This window comes from Gossypium hirsutum, chromosome D10, assembly GCF_007990345.1.
Source record: "Gossypium hirsutum isolate 1008001.06 chromosome D10, Gossypium_hirsutum_v2.1, whole genome shotgun sequence".
Taxonomy (NCBI): domain Eukaryota; kingdom Viridiplantae; phylum Streptophyta; class Magnoliopsida; order Malvales; family Malvaceae; genus Gossypium; species Gossypium hirsutum.
Window position 1 is genome coordinate 25,294,316 of NC_053446.1, and position 6,374 is coordinate 25,300,689.

Below are 6,374 nucleotides of genomic sequence, written 5' to 3' on the forward strand. Positions count from 1 at the left end.
TTGGTAGGGTCCAATCGGGTCACGGGTAGGCGACCCAAACTTTATCTAGGCTTCGAGTTGATGATCCTAAATACATAACAATATGAAAGAATAGAATATTATTTTTTTGTCAAAAGATAATATTTCTTTTTTGAGTTTATTCCTTAATTTATAAATTATTCTACTCAATCAATAATGTAGTATTATTACATCTCTATTTCATTCTTACTAAATGGCCATTTTATTTGAACTTTGTTCTTACAAGTAGTGAATAAATGATGGAACAATTTCTTGAACTAACAAATTTTCCTTTAATTTATTTATCAGTTTTAAAATTATCATTATCTATGAAATTATATATTAAATTATGTCTATAAAAAAAATACGTTAAATATTTTAGAAATCTGAAAGTCCGGCCATAGCTCAAATGATGTGTATTTCGGCAATAAGGCATATATGCCAAAAAAATTTATTTGGCAGAATAGGTCATTTTTTATAATTATGGAAATAGGCTGATTTTGGAGAGTATGAAAACGAGCCCAGCTGGATGCGTTTCTATACAGTTGGTAGGAAAGCGTGCCCAACTGGACGTGTTTTCCTCTTAGTTGGCAAAAAAGTGTGCCCACCTAGATGTGCTTTCCCTTTTCTCTCTCCTTGGCTAGTTTTTAAAGGTTTTTTAGGTTTAGGGTTTATTTTTGGTATTTTATGATTTTTGGTTTTAAGGTATTGAAGCTTTATATTTTTTAAGGTTTAGTGTTTTTACGAGTTTAGGGATTTTTATGGTTCAGGGTTTTTACTGGGTTTAGGGATTTGATGTAGACATGGTGAAAGCTCATAGGTAGACTTGAGTTGCCGAGGATGTGATAACACTTGGAGACACACACATTTCATGTGTCGTACTGGGATGGGACCATTACCTTAGAAGCTTATTTTATTAAAGTCAAGTTTTGGGGTGGCAATGCTTTATATGGTCACGGGTTGAAGTGTATATAAAGGTCTTAGTCGATTGTCGTTATGCAGTCACGGGTTGGAGTATAACTCGGGGGCCAGTTGACAGTTGTATGCGGTTACAAGTTCAAGCCTTTTGGATTCCTAGAGATGATGCATTATAAATACCACACATAAGTTTGAGGGCATAATCATAGGGAAAAACTAATGGGCTTTCTGTTGTAATCAACTTATTATTTTTTCCCATCTCTATCGTAGGTAGTATCTTTAACCTTCCTTCTTATCTTGAGACCAAGTTAGATCAAGAAGACTCTCAGGGGGAGAGCGGATGTTTCCATCGTCACAATTGGTCCCCCTAGACAGTCCTCTTGCCTTGAACTTAGTCCCATCCCGGTACGGAAAATGCATGTGTCTCGGAGCGCTATTGTATCACCAACGACTCAAAATACCTTAAAACTAAAACACTCTCTACCTCCAATGGAAATAAATATTTTCGACAAAAAATTTAAACACTAAAGTGGAAAGAGAACTGAGAGAGAGAAATTTTTAAGGGGGAGGGATGGTGGCTGGTGGCCAAAAGAGATGATTGAGTAGAGGGAAACCCCTTTTATAGGCTTGGGGTGAGACTAAAAGGAAAAAAAAACAAAGAGGGAGGGTGGGATACATTAAAAACGCATCTTCTGAGACGTGTTTTCATCTAATAATAATGTATACTCGAGGCGTGCTTGAAAACTTACCCAGATTCCTAGGCGCAGGGCATCTTCGTAGGTTTTGGACAAATGAAGAGAAAGCGCGCCAAGTTAGATGCGTTTTCTGCTAACATGTCAAGGAAAGCGCACCCCACTGAGTGCATTTTCTTTCGGAATTATTAGAAAACATGTCCAACTGAACTGCTTTTCCTAACATGTCAACAGGAAAATGCGTCCAGGCACTATTTCTGACAAGTCAAAAAAATAATAGTATGAAAAATAAAAATATTTTTTTTATTAAAAAAATTGTCATAGCTTATGTGAGCTAATAAAAATTTGTAAAGAAAAATCAAAATTATGAAATTTGGACAGTAAAATTTTTAATTTTCTAAGTTTAGCGTGAAAGGTAAACAGAAATTGGGTAACGTAAAATAAAGGGAAAACCTAGTTCATTTAGGGTGAGTTTGGATGGGCGGTGCGTTTAACTACGATTAATTTAAAAACAGCGGTGGCGATGAGATTAGATACTGTAGTAATACTGTAGCGTGAGACAAAAAGTAAACTAAGCGCACCGCACCGCACAGCACAGCACCCAATCGCCCATCCAAACCCACCCTTAATCAATAATTATTAATTTACATGTCAGAGTGATAGAGTAATTGTGTTTTTTGTTGTTGATATGTGAACATATATATAGTTTTCTTTTAAACCCTGTTACCTTTTAGCTTATTGAAACAGTTAAGTATTTAATAAATTAATTTGGCTTAAAAATTAGAAAATTAAGGAAATAAACATGAGGTGGCAAAGAAAATGAGAGATGAAGAAAAGCATGGTTTGGATATTTGATGAAGTGATATTATGTGGCTTAATCATTTAGATATTTTATATTTTTTAAAATTATAATAATCTGATTAAAATTTTATTATAGCTTTTAAATATCCAATTTAACCATTTTAATAAAAGTCTAATTTGTTTTGTATATAATTTTTTTATTAATTGATACTGTTAAGTGTTTTGACTTTGATTTTGAAATACAATAAATAAAATAATAAGGAAATTTCTGTGATCAATATTCAGAAAAGGAAAAAAGATGAATTCGATCACACTTTATCTAACTTATCTGGTAAGCAATTATTGATATAAAAGAGTGAGTCTTTCTCCTCCACAAGAATCACAATCCAGTCCGATCAAGCTGCCTCGGCTTCAACCCAGAACTCAGTTTTACAGCGGCCAAACATGGCCTACAAGATGTCCTCATTGCTTTTTATACTTGTCCTGCTGCTATCGTTTTCTCTCCTCTTGCCTCCATCTTCTGCAACAAGCACTCACTATATGGGTAAGTTGAATTCAAACTATATATTAAAATTGTTTTTAATTTCTTATATATCATCACTTTTCTTTTTCAGGGTTTATAATTGTAGTTAAAAACATCAATGAAGTGATAGGTAGAAATTTAATCGAAGCAAAACCACCTCCAAATGATGATCATCCAGGTGGAGGGGAGAAGCGTCGTAAATAATGGTTGTTATCATTATTTTGTTTTTCGTAATTCTGCTGGGTTGTTTAGGATTAAATCCAATTTTTTTATATAATATAATACTCTTTGATATTATATCCCATAATTTGAACATTATGTATTTTAGATAATCTTAGTACGTTAATATTTTATGTAATATACATTTTAATATATTTGTATATTATATTATTTTAAATGTATTTTATTTTAATTTTGTGATATATAATCATATAAGCCAAAAAGTACCATGGGGTGATTGTTTTTTGTCTTCTTTATTGAAGATGAGTAAATTAGTCTCTATACATCAAATTAAAAAGTAAACTAGTTCTTTCTATTAATAATTCCATCAATTTCTACTAGTAAAAATTGATGTGGTTGACGAAATAACCAAACTGTAGAAATAGAAGAAATTTTTAATACAAGAATCAGTTTGTGCTTTGATATAAAATATATGGACTAATTTACCTATTTTTTGGATAGAAAAAATAAAATATAACCTAACTTCTAATTAAGAGTCTCCATAATACTTTTACCCATAAATCTAATTATCCACTTTAAGAAATTCAACATTAGTATTTATATATGCCCAAGTACTTTTCATATAGGCCTTTCTGATTAAGGGCTAGTTTAGCATTATTTTTGAAAAGTGTTTTTAAAAAGTGTCGTGGAAAAGTCCTTTTGGAAAGTTTGGTTTAAGATTTAAGTGTTTTTAAGAAATAAAATGTTCATTTTAGAAATGATATTATAAAATAACATATATGCACTTAAATAATGTTCAAACTAGTTAATATTATGATATTTTAGCAAGAATAAAAAAATTATAACTTGTTGTTAATATTTTAATATATGAGATATAAATTTTAAATATTTTTAAGCAATCAATATTAATTATTTATAAAATTTAATTAGAATATGTAAACTATATTTTAAATATTTAAATATAATCATTAAATATTTGTAATTAGATATTAACACATTTGTATTATTTTAAGAAATGCTTTTTTTTAATTAATAATTTTATTTTCAAATGTAATTTGAATATATAACCCATATTGGGTATTAACATAACATAGAAAACATAAACCTAATAAATTAAAATATTACATATATTTGGATTAAAATTTAAAAAAGGGGTAATATAAATATAAGATTATTAAAATAATACTAATAATATAGTATTAATAAAATGATATTAATAATATAACTACTTCTACAAAAATAATTCTATTATAGTAAATATAATTGATGATAACGAACAATAGATTAAAATGCTAACAAAAAAAATAAATAGAAAGAACTTAAAACTACAGGGATTAGGAAGCAAATACACCCTTAAGGAGCAAAAGTCGAGCTTTGGTGTCAAGTGTCCTTGGCGTCACCACCGGCATTGTCATTGTCTCCTGCCGAAGATGGCACCAACCGACACTATCCAATTTTAGCATCACTACACCAACACAGGCTTTTAGCGGCGTTTTTAGCGGCGTTCTATCAAAAACGCCGCAGAAAATAAACATTAGCGGCGATTTCCAGAAAGCGCCGCTAAAAATCTAAGCCCAACGACGTCGTTTTCGGAGTTTCGGGGATTTTAGCGGCATTTTCAAGAAAGCGCCCCAAAAGATCAGGGCTTTAGCGGGGTTTCTAAGAAAGCGCCGCAAACAAACCTAAGCCCAACGACGCTGTTTTCTGAGCTTTTGGGGATTTAGAGGTGTTTTTAGTAAAGCGCCGCTAATGCGAGGGCTTTAGCGGCGTTTTGGGAAAGCGCTGCAAAAAAACCTAAGCCCAACGATGCCGTTTTTTGAGCTTTTGTGGATATAGTGACGTTTTTAAGAAAGCGCCGCAAAAAAACCTAAACCCAACGACGTCGTTTTCTGATCTTTTGGGGATTTAGCGGCGTTTTTGGGAAAGCGTCGCTAAAAACCTAAACGAAACGATGTCGTTTTTTGAGCTTTCGTGGATATAGCGGTGTTTTTAGGAAAGCGCCGCTAATGCTCAGGGCTTTAGCTGCGTTTTTGGAAAAGTGCCGCAAAAAAACCTAAGCACAACGGTGCCGTTTTCTGATCTTTTGGGGCTTTAGCGGCATTTTTGGGAAAGTGCCGCTAATGCTCAAATAGTTTAAAATAGTTTAAAATATTTGTTAAAATGAAAAAATTAAAATACTATTATTTAAAATAGTGTTAAAGTTTTTTGGTGCTCGGTTCAATATTTAGGGTTTTTTTATATAATGTTCATTATATTGGGATTAGAGTTTTGAGTTTAGAGTTCATGGTTTACAGTTTGTGGTTTATGGTTTCGTACGTTTCTAGTGTGTAAGGGTTAGGAGCTTATGATTTAGGGGTTATGGGCTTAAGGTCTATGGGTTAATGGCTTATGGTTTAGGGTTTAATTAAGAGTTTATGATTTAAGGTTTAAGGGTTTATGCTTTAGAGGTTTAAGGTTTAAAGGTTTAAGGTTTAGGGGTTTAGGTTATCGTCTTAGGGTCTAAGGGTTATTGGTTTACGATTTAGTGTTTACGGTTTAGGGTGTAGGTTTATGGTTTTAAGTATGCAGTTTATGATTTAGTGTTAAGAGTTTAGTGTTTATGGTTTAGGGTGTAGGGTTTAGGGTTTATTGTTTATTGTTTAGAGTTTAGGGATTAATACGGGCATAGGGTATATGGGTTAAGAAGGCATATGGTTTAGGGTTTAAATTTTATATTTTAAGGTTTAGGGTTTAGCTAGTAGCTTAGAGTTTAGGGATTAATACAGGCATAAGGTATATGGGTTAAGAGGGCATATCGTTTAGGGTTTAAATTTTATATTTTAGGGTTTAGGATTATGGTAAACGCAGGGTAAAAATATGTTAATAATGGAAAAAATTAAAATACTATTATATAAAATAATTTGAAAATAATTTTAATTTTGAGAAATAGTGGCATTTTTCGTGAAAACGCCGCAAATCTATATTAAAAGATAGCATAACGACGACGTTTGGATGCTTTTTTAGTGGCGTTTATAATAAAATCACCGCAACTGTGTTCTATGCAGCAGCTAAACGCCGTCGTTTTAGTTTTCATTTTAGTGGCGTTTCTTCATAAACGCCGCAATTATGTTTTAAGTCTTTGCTAAACACTGTCGTTTTAAATTGCGTTTTAGTGGCGTTTTCTCTTATGCGCCGCAAAATTTCGGTTTTTGTGGCGTTTTTATGATAAACGCCGCAGTTATGTTTTAAGTATTTGCTAAACGCAGTCGTTTTTATTTTGCATT

General features: G+C 32.1%; 1 long non-coding RNA gene across 1 annotated transcript; it reads left to right on the forward strand.

Moving 5' to 3' along the window:
* Window positions 1-2,675: 2,675 nt before the first annotated feature.
* LOC121222193 (uncharacterized) lies at window positions 2,676-3,263 on the forward strand. The gene is made up of 2 exons (XR_005919286.1): window positions 2,676-2,952; window positions 3,023-3,263. It is a non-coding gene; the product is annotated as an uncharacterized lncRNA (long non-coding RNA).
* Window positions 3,264-6,374: the final 3,111 nt, after the last annotated feature.